Here is a 21,351-nt window from a genome sequence, read left to right on the forward strand (position 1 = left end):
CAATGGGAAGTATATTAAAAGATAAAATGACTGTAGCACTGCAAAGGGCATACTAAAGATACTCCCAATGATGTAGTTTTCATGTAATGTTTTGTTTTTGTTTAAAACTTAAATATTTGTTGACTAGAATTGAAATGTATCTCTTCCCATTTAAGGATCATACTACTGGTCTTCTACTAGGAAACTATGATTTATCTACAGGCTCTTCTAGTTTTTCTTGGGACTCCTGGGACACAGTTTTAAAATTGGTGACTCAAATTAAGGATTATTGTCTAATTATATATACCACAATAGAATTACTTTATGATGGTGGCCTCAGTGACAAAATCAGTACTTAGTATAGCACTTACTCATTTTGACCCATTACCCCAGTCTTTGCTTTTCCAACCATGTACCAGGGCTAAAACTTGTTCTGTCCTTCATTGCAATATGACTTTTTTTTTTTTTTTTTAACTACTCCCCCTTCTCTTTTGGGAATGTTCCTTTGAACAATCTTAAAATGTTTCAACGTTTTTTTCCTGTTTAGCCTCACATGATATAAAAACATTAGAGATGTCTGAAAAAGGACTTGATTAAAGTGTGTTCAGGATAGTGGTAAATGCTTTTGAAATTAGTTGAATTTTTTTGTCTACAAGATTAAAAAAAAAAATCTCACCCTTCATGTACTTTCGGAAGTGTTCATTTCCCAGAGTACTCTGTGACTCTAAAATTAATGAAACTGTATGCTCCAGGTTAATATCTATCACTGATTTCCACAATCATTTAAGAATTTCATGTACTGTGTACTTGTAGAAGACTTTTCTAGGCGCCTTGGGGGCAATGAATAAAGTGTACTCAATGGGTCTATAAACTACACTGCTAGAGAATAAACCATTTGTCTCCAGTACCTCCCTTTGCTCCACATTTGTCTCCAATCTAACCTTAGTACTAGTCCCTGTCTTGTGCGTGCGTACACATGTCTTTCATAAGGCACATATTAAATTTAGGTATTTATTTTGTTGGACTTTATTCTGAGGGAGAAGCACAAAGTTTAAGGCACTGCATTACATGAGATATCACGCCATGTAATGGCAAGATTATTTGCTTATACTAATATTGTTTGCTGCAAGTCTGTCCCCCAACCAGGCTGTGAAGTCTTCAAAAGCAGAAACTAAATCATATGTTTTATCTTCACTTTTTACCCCCAAGTATCCTGAATGGCACAGAGTGGGCATATAATCCATGTTTAGTTAATGCACAAAGATCAGAGCAAGGGCAAATTCTTTCTTGCAGAATGAGTCATTAGTATCAAAGTGTTCAGAATATATCTCTAAATAATTCAAAGTTAAAACCAAGTGTGTAAAATCTAATGATGGTTATTCAGCATCTCTCACAAATCATGTATAATTGAATCCTTGCTTTTTCCACGCTTTTCTCAGGCTATTGGAAAACGGTATTTTTTATTGTATTTTATTTATTATTTATTTAGTTTTTTTTAAAGCAATTATTTGCATTAGTATTAGATATTTGATACCTGAACTAAGGAAACTTTAAGGACTATGTAGATTTTTTAAAATTTTTGTTTGTTTTTTAAACAGAGGGCACTTAAGCAAATAATCTATGGGAATTATATATAATGCAAGTAGGCTTTATACATTGATAGACTTGTTGATTACAGGTTGTTTTTCAGTTCAAGCAAATGGAAGCACATATTTATGGACATTTGGAAACAAAGAAAGGCAACTGAATGGATTATGTAAATTTTTAAATAGAGTTGCTAGACTCTTAAACCAGATGTGTTGAGAACTCTGTAAATTAGAAGAGCAAATCTGTACTATGCTGTATTAGTAAGCAAGATGTGAGAAATCGTCAGGATGTGTTGAGTTTGACTCCTAAGCACAGAATCTTGTGGTTAGATGGGGACTTAGCTGCCATTAGATACTGGGAGAGAGTAGGATGCAGGGATTAAACTTGTGCTCTAAACCAGACAGGCTGGGTTCAAATGCTATTACTCCTCTGCTGTGTGCTTTCAGGCAAATTGCTTAACCTCTCTGTTTCTTCATCTGAAAGTGCCACTAAAAATAATCTCTACTTCATAGGGTCACTAGGGTTTAATGAGTTAATAAATGAAAAATACTTTGAAGAGGACCTGGCAAATAGTAACCACCTAAGCATTAGCTATCATCGTAATCATTGTTATGTTATCTACTTCAGTTCCTTCCTTTTAAATTTAATTATTTTTTTATTTGAAGAAGTGGAAACTTCATTTCCATTTGGATGGTTTCATGGCTTGCGCAGGGCATACAATCTACTTGTGGCCATGCTGAGACCAAAACCAGTTTTTAACTCCCACTCTAGGATCTTTCTACCAGATGAAATTGCTCCATGGCATATCAGCATACAAAACCACTTAATTTAATAACTATAACTTCCAGAGTCTGATAGTCAATTAGGATTATTGTTTCACATGGTGCTATGGTTAATTCAGTGCATGGGTCTTGCGTCCCAGCGGGGAGAGTGTATCTTGAACTCCAGAAAATACTAAGAATGTGCCACTTACTGTGCTTGGAATCTAGTAAAGTGTGAAGATATGGAGAAAGCATTGAGGTGTTGTGCATTTTGCACTAAGCCAAAATATTTCTTTTTCTTTTTAAAATTCAACTAGCTAGTTGTTTTTTAGAAAAGGGGAATAGCTTTCACGGTCCTTTACATTCCTTTTGACTCCTGCTGGTGGAAATCAAATAATGTCTTCTTATTCTCCTTGGGTTAAAACAAAACGATACAAAACAAAAATACCTAGAACCTTATTTTAAAAATCAGGACATGGTTATATCTAATTTGAATCAGTCTGTCAAACTGTGAGGCCTGTGTGCTTTTTTAAGTGGCATTTTTCTTCAAACATTGGAATACAGCTTCAGAGAAACAATAGGGCAATAGTAGAAAAACAGAACTGCCAGGCTGAGCAGTAAGGGGTGAGATGCGTGCTGGTACCTTAGGCAACACTGAGTGTATTTTAGAAAGGTTTTTCTTAAGACGTGAGACCAAAAGCATATCTGTTTATTTTATTACATCCCCTTTCCTGTGTATCTGTCCCCTCTTTGTTACGCAACCACCCTTGTGAGGGGTAAAACACTATTGCAGCAGCACCTGAGAATTAGAATTAGTGGTTTTCAGTGAGAGTGGAGGGCTGGACTCTTGGTTTCCTACTAGAATTTCCCAGGACAGTTTGCACAATGTGTGGCTAGACAGCATCTTCTAATTTCTGTTCTATAGGTTATCTACCCTTATAATAGCTAAATCAATGCCTATCTCCATTCTGAACCAACGTAATGACCCAAGGTATAACTGATGTTCTAAAATATTTTTGTGAATCAGCTCATGATAGACTTGATCTATAAGTTATATATTGAAGTGATTAAGTTCTTTATTTTATTAACTGAAAACTGGCTTTTAAAGGAAGGAATTGATGCTTATATGGTACAGTAGTTTTGTTTATGCAGAGGAACGTATTCTAATTTTTGAAGCATGGTAAAACACAAAACCATATAAAAAGGATGATTTTAAAATTAATATACTTAATATGCAATTAATTATTGGTGCCCAGATTCAGGGTTTAAGTAGGTCAGAGGCACTCACATTTTTCATTTTTGTGTAAATTTTCTTTAGAATATTTAACTTCTATTGTGATGTTTCTAAGTCCCACATAGTGACACACAGCCAAACTGTATAGAAATATTTTAAGGAAGGTGGATGTGTAGGTAGACAAGCAGAGTATAGTTTTAAAAAATCTGGGGACAAGAAGAAGAGCTTGAAACTTGTTCTGTTTTTTGATGTTTGTAATTCCATAGCTGCAAATATATCACTTAAGGGAGGAAAAGTCACCTGGGAGTAGAGAAAAGGTGTGAGGATCACATAGTGTGGTGGGGAGTGTAATACCAGCAGTATTTTGGTTCTAGCCCATGAAAAAAATGGTTCGTATATCAGACAAAGAAAAACAGTTTTGTTTTGGTTCGTTTTGTTTTTCCCTTTTAAGGAAGACTTATTTAGAAACACTGATTAATTTTATTTTTCCCTCCTTATAAAAGAACAAGGGGTTTCTGCTATGGTTTCAGACCCATATTCATTGAAATCTTGTCCTATTTATGACAGAAGCTCCTAATGGGATTTATTTCTGTTGTTGTAACATTATGTACTATATGCATTGCACCTGTTCACACAGAGTACAATGCATTGTGATATTTGTACAGATAGATGCTTCAAATAAGAAACCAATCTAAGTCTTCTAGAGTACTAGTCTATTAGTACTTAATTAAACTTAATTCTGTTTTTGTCTGCAATTGTGTGTATGGTCTTGATTTATTTACTGAGCAATGATTTCTTCTTTGCAGTTATCAGTTTTGTCTGAGATCAGTTTCCTATTGTATGGAGTCTTTCTTTCAGAGCCTCCTTTAAGACTGCCTCTGACTTTAAAATCATTACTAGGCTTTTGTCAGAGCAGATTTGTTGACACTCTTCTCACATTAAAAAAATTTTAAAAGATTGCACAAATAAGCTATGCATTTCACTAGTTCCTGCTAATATGCAAAAATGTATTTATGATAATTACATGTACTGTGTGCCAGAACTGAAACAATACATTCCTCATAATGGAGCATAAATAAAGAAGGTGGAGCCAGCTGCTCTTAAACTGTTTATTTGCAAGCAGTAATGATATAGAGAATATACCTTTTTCACTCTGTTAGTCTGGCAATACTGAACCTGTTGCTGCATTAGACCGAGTTGCATTTTGCTGGATAGGGGAAGGAGGGCTGTCTGCTGTCTGGTAGGAGGGCTTTGTCTGTGCCTTTCTCTCTCTGTTTCTTTCTGTTTTTCTTTCTCTCTCCTCCTCTTCTCTCTCTCTCTCTCTCTCTCTCTCTCTCTCTCTCTCTCGCTTGTTCTGTCTCTGTCTCTCTCTCCCTCTCTGCCCCCCCCCGTCCCTCCCTCTCTCTTGCTCTCTCTCTCTCTTCCCGTCTCTGTGGTTTGTAAGGTAGGTTGCAGTGTGTGTATATACACAACATCAAGAGCAGGAAAATGGACTCATTAGGGAGGCAGGCAGTCATTACCACTCACACTGTACTTCCAGGGAGACACCGATTATGAGAAGAGAAACTCAGCGCTGGGGAAGAAGGTAGGGCAGACAACTTTCATAAAAAAAAAAATGCCTGCTTCCTCAATCCCCCCTCTACCTATCATCTCCTTTAGCCCCCAATGCTTTTATTCTTTCTCCCTTGAATTTTAATTTCCAGATTTAAGTTTGACAGAGCTGTTGCTAGCTTGAAATTTGGAACATTTATAGGAGGCCTACCCTCTACCAATTTTCCTCTTACTTATTTAAGGGTGTGCCCCTGTGATTCAGTTTAATTACTTTAAAAATAATTACAAACAAACCTATTTTTCTCACTACAGTACCAGATAAATCAGTATCTTTCACTCTTTATAACAGACCCCTCCGTATGTTTGTTAGTCTCTTTGCTTTTCTTGTCTGTTTATGCAATTCCATCTGTCTGTCTATATATCATGTTGTCCTTATTTATTGCTAACTGGGTTTTGTTAGTTATGTGCCAATGAGTTTTAGCTGCAGTGCCAGTGCGGGTATTACTAAAGTGAGACTCTTGTTCTTTGTTTTACATTGAAGTTTAAAGTCCATATTTACAGTTTAAATCCTTGAAGCAGGTTGAATACTTTTTGCCAGCATATTTATTTTATGGCATTGGCTGTAAGGTGAGGGGTAGTCACTGAGGGTGGGTAAGAATCTAGAAATTATTTTTATCATCATACACTCTTCTATGTTACATCTGGGGGGTGTATTTTGAAAGGAACAAGGTACTCTGTTTTGTAACTTTTATTTTGCAGATGGACTTTTGCATTTATAGGGATATCACTGTGGTTAGTAAGAATGCAAACTTTCTTAACAAACAGTTTTTATCCTAGGACAGTTTCTTTTCAGTATGTTACTGTGTATTTATGCTTGGGGAGGACAGGGTGGGGGCTGGCTATCTTTTTATAAAGTGGAAGCTATGAAGTGTATCAGGCCATCTTATGCACAACTGCAAGGATTCATTGAACATTTCGGGAACTATAAATAATGTATTTGTTATTTCAAACATAGTTCTGAGGTGCTTTGTTTTTCCTTTATTTTTTTTTTCTTTTTTATGGTGGGAAAAGTTGCATTTCACAACTAGCTGACATTGTTGAACAGTTTTCCCAGAAGAGTGTTCTTCGAAATTCAAAAGAGTAGTTAAATAGGTCCATTTGAAATGGACTCTTAATGGAGTTTTATTTGGATTTGTCCGAAAGTAAAACTGCCATTCCTTTGATAAAAATTAAGTCAGTAAGACACGCAAACGTTTTTGAGCATATACAGGAGGAATGATAAAAAATGGACACTGATCTATAAAGATCTTTGATAATAACAATCACCTTTTTCGTAATAAAATATTTATTTAATAGAAGTGGCAGACTTTTTTTTTTTTTAATTCCATTAGGCCTCTCTGACAACACAAAGAAGTCCATAAAGCAATATTCTTAAGCCACCTGGGACGCTAGAGCAGATTCCCAAACATATTCTCAAGGTTCAAACCTAGCAAAATGTTTATTAAAAATCCATTATTCCAAGAGGGTGGTGAACTTTTACTGCTAAAAGTCTTTTTTTCCCCCTTTCTTTTTAAAAATTTATTTGGAGACTTTTAATTTGCTTCTATTGCCTAAAGTGTCTTTTAAACTGGAAAGGACAGCTTTGACCAAGAGCAGAACAAATACTAAGTACATTCAGGTCTTGTCAGAGGTTTTTTCCCCCAAAGATTTAAAGGGAAAGTTTTTGGGGGAGTCTATTGAAAGTGCATGTTAATATGGTACATAGTATATACTGTTTCAAATGTGATTTTTCTCCATTTCAAACTCTTGACCCAAAAATTTGTTTTAAAACAAAAAAGTGTCATGTCAGAAGTGTGCATGTCTCATGCACCTGTCATTTTCTATATTAACATTGTGAGGACTATCTGAAATTCTACCTTTTTTTTTTTTTTTTTAAGAAATCTTTCATGTATCTCTTGATCAACAATTCTTTTTCTATTTATGTGTATGTGTGGAGATATCTGTGTGCATATATGTGAAAGTATGTATATATTCTCACACAGGTATGGGTAAAGAAATCACAGATTCTTTGCAGATATGACATTTTAAAAATTTCATGTTAAGTATATTTATGTTAATGAGAAGCCAACAAAAAATGGACAGGCTTTTAGGAGATGAAAATTTATCTTAACCTTCTAGAAAGAATATAAGAAAGCAAAAATTTAGTCATATTTATGGTTGGCTTGATTTTTAGAATGTGCGTATGTTTTCCTTTGCATTATAACTGTTGGCCTTCAGTAGGTATAAAATATTTTTAGTATGAAAAATAATCTTGGCCTCTTTGGGGAGGGACTGTCAAAGTCTGTATAGTACAGAACATCGTAAAATGTGCATAAGTAAACTTAAAACCAGTGTACTCTGCTAGATGGGGCTTTGGAAAGCTGAAAGGTGTGTGTCACTGCAGGTCTATCGGGTGCCGGAAAAGTCATTAAGTAGCCTTACTGGTTATGGTGGCCCCTTCCTGTCAGCACATGAAGACTATTGAGAGCCCTGATGTCTTGGTCAGGTCACAGTGGGGTTCATTTTAATATTGGAGCAGACAGTTATCTAACACACCCACATGAGGAAGTGCTCTAAAGCAGTTATTTCATGCTTTGCCATGCCCTACAGCTAAAACAATTTGGTACAGAGTGACGTGTGTGTGCTTTTTAACTTCTGTGTGGTAAAAATTAGCTTTGGCTCCTTGGAAAGGACCAAAAACAGTGGAATAGCAAGACAGTATAATTCAAATGCTAAGCACACATTGGCTTTAACTTTTTTTTTTTTTTAACTTAAGGAAAGAATTACTATGATTATTTTTAATATAAAGACTATATAGTAATTTCCTGGATTTTACTCATTAAGATTTTAAAACTTGCAGATACTTTACTTCTTCACATTTTTCTCCAGAAGTCTACATTCATCAAAAGGATCACAGCTGCATACTTTCCTCTGAAATGTGAACAAATAAATGGCATTCCTGTTTATTTATCTATTTTTGAATTTTAATGATTAGTCCTTGTGCTAATTAACAAATTCCCGTATTCATAAAATCTGGCACTTCATAAATATCCAATTGTGTGATTATCTACACATGTCCTGGCTTTCTACAAATACAGAAATGATCAGTGGATGTGTTCATGGACTTACCCAAGTCTGAGTAGGGGCTGGCCATGCTACCACATAGGAAACCAAGTTCAGACTCTGAGCAAATGTGTTGTCCCAGGGTCTGGCAAGGTGTGTGGATATTGCTGATATTGCTAATTAGTGATCCTTTCTGGCAAAGGAAGGACTGATGTGGACATTCTTTGAATGCTGCTAGTTCCAGTCTTCTTCAGTCTCAAAGGTGGCCTCCTTAGGTCTAAAATTGATAAAGGATATTAGAGCTGATTTGCCTTGCAGGCCACTTTACAAATACATTTTAACAAACTACAGTTGTCACTGGAGAATATACCGAACTTCTATGAAAAAAGTAAAATAGTATATCCATCTCAAGTTCCTTAACCAGTAAGAATCTTATTAGCATGAAAAGTTGCATAGCGCTGAAAAGAAAATCTAAATAGTTTTGTTTTTATGGCTGTGTAACTATCACAAGCAAATTATGGAAATCAAATATCACTTATAGTTCACCTACAACAAGGACAATAAACACCTAGCAGTTGAGTAAGTGTATACATGCAAGCATTAGTATTAACTTAGAAATCAACTCTTTCAGATGTTTTTTTTTTTTTCATACTGTATAAGCCATTTTGGTTACCTTGTATAATCATTAGGTATTATTTATAATGATACTAGAGTATCATTGGCCATTTGATTCTTTGTTCCAAACTTTCAAATTCTGTATAGGATGCATAGGTATTTGGCAAAACTTGAAATGTGTAATTTTCTCACAGACTTATGTTTTGTGCATTTTCATTGCTTAAGTAATTTCTGGCATTTCGCAGAATCCTCAGGGATTATAGCCAATGTCAAATCGCTAGTAAAATCCTTTTAATTCTTTACCAAAAACCCAAGGGCAATATCTGTATCAAGAAATTCTAGAGAATGCCTGAATTTATGTTTTCCTGTAACATAGTCATTTTACATTTAATCATCAAATAATATTGATACCAATTACATTTAATGTATCAAAAATATATTCTTTGAGCTCTTTTACTTCTGATTTTATCATAGGCAAGCTTTTAAGGTTGTGGGAGGAAATAATGCCATCTATCATTACTGTAGTATATGTAGTAACCACTACAACAGATGCTGGGGACAACATTCAAGGGCCCATAAGAAAAAAGGGCTTTTCTGCCACTCTAGCTGTTCGACTGTGATAATAATTAAGTGGTGTGCAAATTCTGCTTAACTTTGGTTTCAGAACCTTTCCTCTACTCCAGGATCTAGCCTTTGGTGATTCTGCAGTTCACTTGACAGTAATCAGCTTGAGGGCATGGCACTTACCTTTAGGGAGTCTTTTGACACTCAAGTGAAACTCCAGCCAAGCAGTTTTACAGTTCAGTTAACCAAAGCAACCCTTTTATAACTGCTTTAACTCGGAGAAAGTTAGCTACTGATTTCCAAGTAGGAATATTGAGACAAGGAGCAATGGCTGAATTCATTGACCTATCTCGTTACTAGATGGAAACTGGGGATATTATTAATTTCTGAATAGTTAGCCTTTGAAACTGATTGAAAGGGTGGTCATTATAGCATAATATGTTTACCTCCTTGATATTAGAAGTATTTTGATACTGAATACCTGTGGGTCTCAAGGTATCGTGAATTTAATGTACATATGTTATAATGTTAAGTATTTGAAAACTTTCAATATTAAAAAACTAATGTAAAGATTTGCATTCAATACATATGAAACTACTAAATGGGATTTAAGGTTTTGGAAATTAAACCAATGTTCAATAAGTTGAAACTAAAAATGGTAGTAATTAGTAATCTCATACATAATGGTATTTTTTTTGAAAATTCTTAATCTAAACTTTTAAAAATCCATGTTTGACTTTAAATTAATTAAATTTTAATTCTATCTAATGGTTAGAAGCCTTGGGTTTTTTACTAAATGAACCTGGGTATTTGCTATTTTTACCTTTCTTTCAGAAATGTTCTCTGAATTACTGTTGTAATCAAATTGTGATTTGTTGTTGGCAAATTCCTTTTATAGTTTGAGCTTCTTTCCAGTAAATGCAATGCAACTGAGAGAAAATTAAAGTAAAGTTGTCAGTTTGTTCAGGTACAAAATTAAAACCTAGTAAAAAACTTGCTAGCAGAAAACTATGAATGTTCTAGGCTATGTAATTTATCTGGTAGATGTATGTATTTATATGAAAACTGTAAGGCTACTATTGTAAACAAACAAAAACACCTTATTTAGGTACCAAGACATTTAAGCAGTGTAAATGTTATCCTCTCTTTTACGTTTAAACGGGAACAAGGCAAATAGAGTTGCAAGAGTGGCTTTATGTGTTGGGTTTTTCTGTTTTTAAATACTGAACATTACACAATTTCTTTGGCACATTAAATGTACTATGGGTCTGCACATATTTACTAATGTTTGCATCTTCTTGGTCTTATGCACCTACCACCTGCACTGTAAGTTGGGTAAAAAGAATTGGAATAATTCTTAACTTTTTTGAATTCCTCACATCAACAGTGGTTTTATTGCCTCACCTCATCTCAAGAGGGGAGAAGAATAGAGATGATTAGGAAGCAAATGGGGATAAGAATACAAGTAAAGCTGCGAGTGGAGGGGTGGGTGCTTTTGAAGCTTCTATGTTTATTGCGAAAGAAAAAGACTTCCCAACCCCCCCCCCCTAAAAGCCATCTAGCCTATCCAACAACAGCACTACCTTCTTCCTACACCTATCTACTGTAGATCTGCTAAATTCCTCCTCTGCTCTAAGATTCCAAAGTTGCCACCAAAAGATCATAGAAGAGGAAGCCAGAACATCTCATACTTCTATATTCACTTGCCAGGATTTCTTCATACCTTTTGTCTTATTTTAAGCGTTAGGTTTGGAGTTGTGACCAGATTTTCATAGTTGGTGGACAGATTTCATTTGTTTTGATATGAAACCTTCCCAATAAAGCATTCCCAAGGCATGTAGCAAAACTGCATCATGAGTTTAATTAAAATGGTTGAAGTGATCGACAGTGTAAGTTTGTGTGTGTGTTTCCTCTCTTAAAATGAAATCAAATACTTTTTATATAAAATAAAACAAAAAAACAACTCTAAACTTCCTGTCAGTCTGAATGGATTTAGGTTTCTTTTTACAAAATGGCTTTCTGAAACCATTTCTGTATAGTGAGTTTGACTAGCACATTCTACTCTGTTCCCTGCCCACTTTGCTTTCTAAATGTTGAATGAATGTGACTAATTGGTTAGTTTTTTTTAAAAGCATGTTATTATAATAGCCTCAGAATATACCCATGCATATGATGATGTGTAAGGACTTATATACAATAGCTTCAGTCCTATCAACCTAGCATCAAAATATGTGAATAAAAGTTTTAGAAACTATTTTCCTAGCATGTTGGGAGAAACACTATGGCGTGGTTAAAAAAAAAAAAAAGCACTACTCTGCAGAACAGGAGGCATTAATTAATGCCAAAAAGGATTTAAAGTGGTTAAATCTGGAGGCTTGGTTTCTAGTCCTGACTATAATGACTTTGAATAAATCATAACCTCCCTATTCCTCAGATTCCTTGCCTATAAAATGAAGGGGAAAGCTCCTTTGCAGATTTTCTTTTATCTTAAAGAATGTATAATTTTATTTTAAATAGCTATACAATATTGCTTACATTTTCTAACTATAAATCATAAACATCTGGAGAGAAGTTTAAGTTGGTAATGATGGAAGAATAAAGGGATTTTAGTTGCTCTGAGAGAGCCCACGTACTTTATTATTATTATTATTATTATTATTATTATTATTATTATTATTGGTTGCTGTTGTCTTTAGCTTAAGTGGATGTCAATTCAGTGTATTATTAGGTCTGTTTAATGATTCAATGAATGCAATAAACCCCAAATTGTCATTTGTCAGACAAAGTGACATAATTGCCTATGGTTGGTTTGATAAAAGGCCTGCTTTTAACCAAGCGAACACTATGGTTCCATTCTTTCCCACTGGTCACTAGATGGAGAGGCGGTCCATGTCCACGGCCTTGCCCATGGTAAACAGTTCACTTATGGCTTTCCACTGGCAGAGGGGCACTGTATTCCTTTGGACATTTCTATGAACACACAACATGACATTTTGTAGGAACCATCAGAGAATATGTTCTCTTTTATATACAGGCATCATGTGATGTTCATGAAATACAAAATGATTTACTCTTTCCTCAGCCACCATTAATGCTGGTAGACATAGCAGAAGGCCAGTATTACCACTCTGGTTTTAGTTATCACAGTAGGGCCTTTTGCCTCTTTCCAAATTGTCCATTTAGAAAGGGCCCTGAAATGAATGTCAGCACGACAGTGCCACCTTGTGTCCCTGATGCATGAGCCAGTGAAAAGGAAAGAACAGGACATTTGCAAAAATTTGGCAGATTGTTTTAAGCTCTGATTTTGCAGTAGCTGCCCAAAAATACATGCTTTAGTGTGTTTGGCAATTCTAGCTACCCAAGGAGAAATTATGTGTGCACTTTACCCCTTCCCTCATCCCACTTTGTATTAAAAACATTTTAGATATAATAGGCACAAATGTTCAATTTAGAATTGGGGATGAAGAGGGCAGGGATTGTCCAAGATACTCACCTAATTCTTACCACTTGGAAAGCCTTAGCCCAATCGTTCTAGACAGTGAGGGACTCCTTTCTGCACATTCTCAGAGCAACTTTTATATTCTCTGCTAATACCACTCTCACATTATATTGTTTGTAATACTTTTTTGCATTGTTTTGTATTGTTTGTAAGCATATCTTTCAACTAAACCATGAGCTTCACAAGGATAGAGTGTGTGTCTTATTCATCCTTCTGCCTCCAGAATTTTCTATGGTTTTCAGCCCAGAGGTACTCAGATATTTGAGATCTGAATGAATGGTTACGTTCAGATGGTTTATAACTTCTTATTTGTTATTTTTGTTTTCATTTTTTTTGGTTTTAAATAATTTTAGGGCCTTTTCTCTTTGGAAAAAACACCTCTGATTCCACCTCCTTTCCAAATTTCCCTTTAAAGACTGACTTTCTCTCACATTAAAATGACTTTTTTGATAAGAGATTGCATTGCCTATTTACAGGTAATATATTGTAGTTGACTTTGGGGTAGAGATACTTAATTTCTACTTTTAGCTTTATAACAAATTTGCTGATATCTTGGGTAAGGTATTTGACCTTTCTAGGTCTGTTCCCCGTGCATAAAATGAGCAGGCTGGACTAGTTGCTCTTAAGGTACTTTTGACTCAGGGTTTTTGTAGGGATTGGTTATTTGGTAGTATTACTCTAGTTGTACATTTTGTTTAACGCTTTTTGAAGTACCGTAGAGTTGAAAATTAAGTTGCTATCCTTTGAAAGTATTATTTAATATACCATGTTTTAGAAGAGGAAACTGAGGCATGGAAGGTTGTTTTTTGTTTTTTTTTTCCATAGAGGGTTGAACTGCAAGTGGGCAGGGAAATTATAACTTATGGGGATTCCAATTTTTTGTTTAATTTTTTTGTTTGTTTGTTTGTTTGTTTGTTTTGGTTACTTGAGCTCCACTTTCCTTCTATCCTTCAACTGTAGAATAAATAAATTACAGTAACTTTATTTATTTTTTTTTTAATTTTTTTTTTTCAACGTTTATTTATTTTTGGGACAGACAGAGACAGAGCATGAACGGGGGAGGGGCAGAGAGAGAGGGAGACACAGAATAGGAAACAGGCTCCAGGCTCTGAGCCATCAGCCCAGAGCCTGACGCGGGGCTCGAACTCACGGACCGCGAGATCGTGACCTGGCTGAGGACCGCGAGATCGTGACCTGGCTGAAGTCGGACGCTTAACCGACTGCGCCACCCAGGCGCCCCAATAAATTACAGTAACTTTAAATAGTAAGATCAACTCATGCTTTGGTATGAGACCATAGACTATTTGCAATTCAGAGACTCTTTCATGCTATTTTGAAGATTTTTAAGTAACACTTAAAAATGAGTGCTAAAATTTAAATTTCAGAATGTTTGCATGGAACTTACATCTGGGATTTCAGTCCATGTATTACCATAAACATCAGCAAACTATATGACTTTGGGCAAGTTGCTTAAGCTGTTTTGCTTATTTGTGGAAAGGTAGTAGTAGATGTTACCCTTCCTTCCTACCTCACAAGGTAGGATTGTAAGGATTAAAATGGTTAATGTACATGGAATTTCTTCATAAATAGTAAAGCCCTATACCAATATTAATAATATTTATCATTATTACTGTTCTAATTAGAGAAGGGATAGATAATAGAAACCTAAGTCAAAGCAAAAAAACATAGATTCTAAAAACACTGAAACTGATGCCATCTCTTTCTTAGTTGTAGTGTTTCTTGGTTTTAGGCTCTGGAGATGGATGTTATGTTTACCCTATTTCCTCTGTTTTGGTTTAAAAACCTGTGATAATGACAGTGATAATGCCTTTGAGTCTAAAATTAGTGTTTTCTTTGGATAAAGTTTTTACCTATCATTCATAAGTTCATTTTTGACAGTGATAAATTTATTAAAATAGAAGGTAAAAAATTTAAAATAACCAAATATGAAGAATTGTATATACCTTTTTGATAGTGTAGTATTGGACTCTACTCTAGTGGTTCTTTAACTTTAGTGTACTTTAAAATCACCTAGGGTGTTTGCAACAATTCATATTTCTGAGCTCCATCTCTAAAAGTTCTGGGATGGAACTCAGGCATCCTGGGTTCTATCTGGTTCACATGGGTTAGAAACGCTACTTTCTTTGGCTATTGCACATCATAATCAGCTGGGGGCTTTCTAAATGAACACATTTCTAGGTTCTACTCCCAGATATCCTAAATCAGAGTCTTTAGATATGGATTTGGGCATCAGTATTTTACAAAAAACTATCTCATAGATTCTAATAATATTGCAAGGTTTGGGAATCACTGCTCTTGTTTTTAGGGTGTATTGTCTTTAGAGTATATTATTTACCATTGCACCTGAATTCATTCTCATAATTCACAATATTCCCTAATGAAATCTAATCACATTTTACATAGAAGGACAAAGTTGATACAGCTGAGTAAGAAAAGTTCGGCCTTGAAAAACAGTTACCATTCTTGCCCTATAACCTCAGAATTAAGGCAAAGAGAAATTACTGAGGACTTTTCATAGACACTGCTTAATTTAGTCTCACCAATGACTTTGTTGTATACCCTGGTTTTCTGTCTCTGTGACAGACAAAAGCAACAAAAAATAATGAAGCTCATTGATAGCCAGTTTGACACGGCTGTTAAGCATCAAAGCCAGATTCAGAGCCTATACTCTTTCTACTATATCATATTGTATTTTTCCCTAATCAATAAATCTTTACCAGGATCCTATTATGTTAAATGATAATGTCTAGCTTTGAGGGCCAGAAAGTGTGTTACTGCTATGGTATAATAACTACTACTTATCCCATGTAAACTAAATTGATACATATTTTTTTCTTATTCTGCCACTGAGAAGTAACTTTTAGCCGGAGGTAGAATTTAAGTTTTCTGAATGATCAGAAGGGGTCTAAGTAGTAACAATAACCACAATTATTGAACTGTTAAAGAACATTGTCTGTGGAATCTCCTTTAATTCCCATGCCTTTGCTATGAGGAGTTTCTTAACCCAGTTTACAGAGAAGAAAAGCCTGATTTGGGATGTTTAAGTGACTTACCAAAGATTTCAGATCTAGTAAGTGCAGAACTGAGATTGAACTGTTTCAATCTAAATTTGATAGCAGTCGGTGCTTTTAACCACCAGTATATATAATTTCTGACTCTACAGTTAACCTTCAGAGTCAGGCCGTTTCCTCTATTTGGTAAGTTCAAACCACTAAATGCTAATTAAACTTTTTGGGACTTAAATTCATTTCCTTTGTGGGGAACAAACCATTTTGCCACACTTAATCAGTCCAGTATTTTTTTTTTAAGTATTGTAAAGTTTGATGTTAATAATACATAATATTTTAGGGAATATCCATTGAAGTGAATAATCTTTTGTTAATATTTTTATTTTTGAGAGTTTAAACTCTTTGATGGAAGAGATTATTTGAATGACATGCCATGAAACAATAATTTCATAACATAACATAGCCATTGTTGTTGGTCTTAAAATAATGTATTTGTATTTAAAATCCAATGCAAATAGAGGCATCTAGGTGGCCCAGTCAGTTAAGCATCCGACTTCGGCTCAGGTCATGATCTCACGGTTTGTGGGTTCAAGCACCGCTTCGGGCTCTGTGCTGACAGCTCAGAGCCTGGAACCTGCTTCAGATTCTGTGTCTCCCTCTCTCTGTGCCCCTCCCCTGCTCGCGCTCTGTCTCTTTCTAAAAAACAAAACAAAACAAAACAAAACAAAACAAAAACCTTTATGATAAATAAATAAAATCCAATGCGTGTATTAATAGTGTGAATGCCACAGGGCTTCCTAATATCTAAAAACTTATTTCTGAACATTTTTTGATGTTCTTGTTTAAAAAAAAAAAAACCTCATATACAATGACAGCCTATTGTACACAGTGCAGTGTACAAACTAATACAATTTCTCATTTACTAAGTATATGAATTGCTAGATATTTTATGTACATTTTTATAGATTTAATAATATTTTAAATACAGTAGAGTTATTAATTTAAAGGAGCTCTGAAATGCATTTTTTAAGTGTAAAACTAATCATGATTTTACAGTTTAATATGCATACATTTGGGAGGTATTGTTAATGACTCTATAATTATATTTTAAAAGATACACTAACCAAGGTATATAGTGCTGTCTTTAGCTGACTTTCTAGTTTATTGGAAACTTGGGTTGTATTTCAACTTTCCTCTTTAAGTCTTTTCCCAAATGGCATTCTTTTAAATTCTATGAAGAAAATGAATGCTACCATGAAGAAAGGAGGGTGAAAATACATAGTGAAGAAGTTTACCTATACTCCCTTTTCAAAATATGTAAAAATTAAAACATGATTTTTTAGAAAGTCCCATTTAGCAGTAGAGCATAAATTGGAAAATTTGGTTAGTGATTTATTTAGACTCCACAGGGAAAATCCTGTAGGGTGTTTTTGAATATACTAAATTTATTTTGATTTGAGACCAACTTAAAGGGCATGTCTATCTTAAAACAGTTCTCCATTTTCCTGAGAAAAATTCCAGTGGAGCTAGTTGTGGGAGGTAATATCCCAACAATGAACCTTTTGGGGCCAAATAAGCAATTTAACACAACTTACTCCATCCCTTTCCTTAAACCAAAGGCTGTCTTGCCCACTGGGCTTGTTTAATTTTGACTGCTAATTTTATTTCTCTGCAGAGGCAAAGGAGACAGGAAAAAGGAGGGAAAATAACGGATGGCATGTGGGTGAGGTTTTGGCTCAGGGAATAAATTTTAAAAGATCCTAGCCAGTTGTAGGGATAAAGAAAGCAGTTGGTGTCTGCAGTTTACCCCTGTTTTACAGATTAGGAAACAGACGCCAATAGAGGTTAAATAAGTTGGCTAAAGTTACACAGTAGTTTCCAGTATTTGAGTTGGTCCTGGGAACTAGGTTACTCATTGCTTCAATAAGATGATTAGTCAGTCCATTTTCCCTATAGATCAAGATGCCCTTCTAATATTCCTACCCCCTTTTACTTTCCTCCTTTTTTTTTTTTTTTTTTTTTTTTGCTGCTATCTTTTAACATCTAAAAAATCATTCTGGTTATAATTTCCGGGTTAGAAGCTATTTGAACAAGTATATTTTGACTACTAAAACTATTGAGAACTAGCTGACCTAGAAGGGCGGTGTGTATCACGTTAAGCTTTTTGCCTCTATTTTATTGGTGTACACAGGTAATGAACATGGAGCAGAAAACAAATGGCTTTGAATAAATTAGTTCTGAGCTCATTGGCAGACTTCCAAATATGAAAAAAATGGGGTGGGTACCTAATAAAAGACATGCCATTGTTTTTTTGTGTGTGTTTGTTTTTAGATTTACAAAAAAAAAAAAAAAAAAAAAATTGAGCAGATAGTACAGAGTCCACATATTAGTCTTCCTCCCCACCATGGATTCACCTATTAGTAACATTTTACATTAATACAGCCCACTTGTTAAAATTAATAAACTGATGTTGATACATTATTATTAACGATTATCCATAGTTTATTCAAATTTCCTTAGGTTTTTAAAAATTCTTATTCAATTTAGTTAGACAACAACAATAAAAAAGCAAAAATATTTTAACTATTTCTCCCACCTCCTGTCCCCCACCTGTGGCAACCACCAATCTGTTCTATCTATAAGCTTAGGGTTGTTTTTTTTGTAAAGTATTTTTTTATTATTTATTTTTTTATTTAGGTTTATTTATTTATTGAGAGGGAGAGAGAGAGAGAGAGAAAGAAAGAATGAGTGGAGGAGGGGCAGAGAGAGAGGGAGAGAGAGGATCCCAAGCAGGCTCTGCACTATAAGTACAGAGTCTGATGCAGGGCTCAAACTCAGGAACTGTGAGATCATGACCTGAGCTGAAATCAAGAGTGAGATGCACTTAACCGACACCCAGGCGCCCAAGGTTTTTTTTTTAATTAAAAAAAATTTTTTTAGATTCCACATATAAGACAGATCATGTATTTATCTTTCTCTGTCTGACTTATTTCACTTAGCCTAATGCCCTACAGGTCCATTCAGGTTGTCTTAAATGGCACAGTTTCATTCTTTTTTATGGCCAAATAATATTCTATTATGTATACATGCTACATCTTTATTCATTTTCATTGATGGACCTTTAGGATGTGTTCATATCTTGCCCACAGTAAATAACATTGCAATGAACATGGGGGTACATATATATTTTTTGAATGAGTGTTTTCATTTCCCTCAAATAAATACTCAGAAGTGGGATTACTGGATCATATTATTATAGTCCTATTTTCATTTCTTTGTGGAACTTCCATACCGGTTTTCTTAATGGATGTACCAGTTCACATTCTCACGAACAGTGCACCAAGGTTCCTTCTCCACATTTTGCCAACAATTGTTATTTCTAGTGTTTTTGATAATAGTCATTCTAACAGGTGTGAGGTGAGATGTCATTGTGGTTTTGATTTCCATTTTCCTGATGATTAATGATGTAGAGCATCTTTCCATGTACCTACTCGTCATCTGTATTTCTTCTTGAAAAAATGTTTATTCAGAATTTCTGCTTTTTTAACTGGATTATTTGTATTTTTGCTATTGAGTTCTTTACATATTTTGGATATTAACCCTTTATCAGGGATATGGTTTACAAATATTTTTTCCCATTCACTAAATTGCCTTTTCATTTTGTTAATGGTTTTCTTTGTTGTGCAGAATTTCTTTAATTTGATGTGGTCCCACATGCTTATTTTTGCTTTTGTTGTTTGCTTTTGGTGTCACATTCAAAAGTCATCACCAAGGCCAGTGTCAAGAAGTTTACTGCTTATGTTTGCTCCTTGGAGTTTTATGGTTTCAGGTCTTACATTCGGGTCCTTACTCCATTTTGAGTTAAATTTTGTGTGTGGTGTAAGGTAATGGTGCAGTTTCATCTTTTTGTATATGACTGTCCAATTTTCCCAGCACCATTTATTGAATGTTTTCCCCATTATATATTCTTGGATTCTTTGTCATAAATTAATTGATCATATATATGTAGGTTTGTTTCGACACTTTCTGTTCTGTCATGTTGATCTGTTTATCAGTTTTTATGTCAATGCAGTACTGTTTTCATTACTATAGCTTTGTAATATAGTTTGAAGTCAGGGAGCATGATGCCTCCAGCTTTGTTCCCCTTTCTCAAAATTGCTTTGAGCATTAAAAGTCTTTTATGTTTCTATTCAAATTTTAGGATATTTGTTCTATTTCAGTGAAATATACCATTGGAATTTTGATAAGGATTATATTAAATCTGTATATTCCTTTGAATGACAGACATTTTAACAATACTAATTCTTCCAATCCATAAGCATGGAATATCTTTCAATTTATTTGTGTCTTCTTAAGTTTCTTTCATTAATGTCTTATAGTTTTCTTTTTTTAATTTAAAGTTTATGTATTTTGAGAGAGAGCAAAAGAGAGAGAAAATGCATGCATGTACCAGTAGGGGAAGGACAGAGAGAGAGGGACGGAGAGAGAATCCCAGGCAGGCTTTGCACTGTCAGTGCAAACCCGATGCAGGCTTGGACTCATGAACAATGAGATCATGAACTGAGCCAAAGTTGGATGCTTAATTGACTGAGCCACCCAGGCACCCCAAATTCTCTTTTTGATAGTTCATTATTAGGGTATAGAAACACAATAGATTTTTGTGTGTTAATTTTGTATTCTGCAACTTTACTGAATTTGTTAAAATTCTGATTTTTTTTTTTTGATGGAGTCTTTTAGGCTTTCTATATATAATATTATGTGATCTGCAAATGACATAAAACTGACAATTTTACTTCTTCCTTTCCAATTTGGATGGTTTTATTTCTTTTTATTTCCTATTGCTCTAGCTAGGACTTCCAATACTATATTGAATAAAAGTGTGAGAGTAGCCATCCCTGTCTTGTTTATGATCTCAATGGAAAAGCTTTATGATGTTAGCTGTGGGCTTGTCCTGTACAGCATTTATTATGTTGAGATATGTTCCCTGTATACCCACTTTGTTGGGAGTTTTTATTAAATAAATGTTGAATTGTGTCAAATGCTTTTCTGTATCTATTGAGATGATCATATGATTTTTATCTTTTGTCACTGTTGTATATCACATTAACTGATTTGCAGATCCCTTGCATCCCTTGAATAAATCTCCCTTGACCACAGTGTATGAACCTTTTAATGTATTGTTGAATTGGGATTGCTAATATTTCGTTGAGGAATTTTGCATCTATGTTCATCAGGGATATTGGCCTATAATTTTCTTTTCTTGTAACATTCTTGTCTGGTTTTGGTATCAGGGTAATTCTGATTACAAATCAGACTCTTGTAAAATGAGTCTGGAAGAGTTCTCTCCTCTTCAATTTTTTGGAAGAGTTCGAGAAGGATTGGAATTAATTCATCTTTGAATGTTTTGTAGAATTTACCAGTGAAGTATTC

The 21,351-nt window shown here is 34.6% G+C and overlaps 1 protein-coding gene and 1 long non-coding RNA gene across 44 annotated transcripts in view; one reads left to right on the forward strand and one right to left on the reverse strand.

Moving 5' to 3' along the window:
• ZBTB20 (zinc finger and BTB domain containing 20) overlaps positions 1–21,351 on the forward strand; it is a 780,465-nt gene that overhangs the window by 39,308 nt on the left and 719,806 nt on the right. For 6 of the 43 annotated variants that reach the window (XM_086676305.1, XM_086676309.1, XM_086676303.1 and 3 more), the window contains exon 1: positions 443–5,146. The exons of the other annotated variants lie outside the window; for them this stretch is intronic. The gene's annotated coding sequence lies outside the window, so the exon portion shown is untranslated. Of the gene's footprint in view, positions 1–442; positions 5,147–21,351 lie in introns of those variants that run through there. 43 annotated transcript variants of the gene reach the window in all.
• LOC147577441 (uncharacterized) overlaps positions 1–21,351 on the reverse strand; it is a 32,812-nt gene that overhangs the window by 6,547 nt on the left and 4,914 nt on the right. The window contains exon 2 of the long non-coding RNA XR_015240551.1: positions 8,281–8,491. This is a non-coding gene — a long non-coding RNA (uncharacterized LOC147577441). The remainder of the gene's footprint in view (positions 1–8,280; positions 8,492–21,351) is intronic.

The sequence above is a fragment of the Puma concolor genome, chromosome C2, assembly GCF_028749965.1.
Source record: "Puma concolor isolate L17-30 chromosome C2, mPumCon1.1.hap2, whole genome shotgun sequence".
In the NCBI taxonomy this organism is placed as follows: domain Eukaryota; kingdom Metazoa; phylum Chordata; class Mammalia; order Carnivora; family Felidae; genus Puma; species Puma concolor.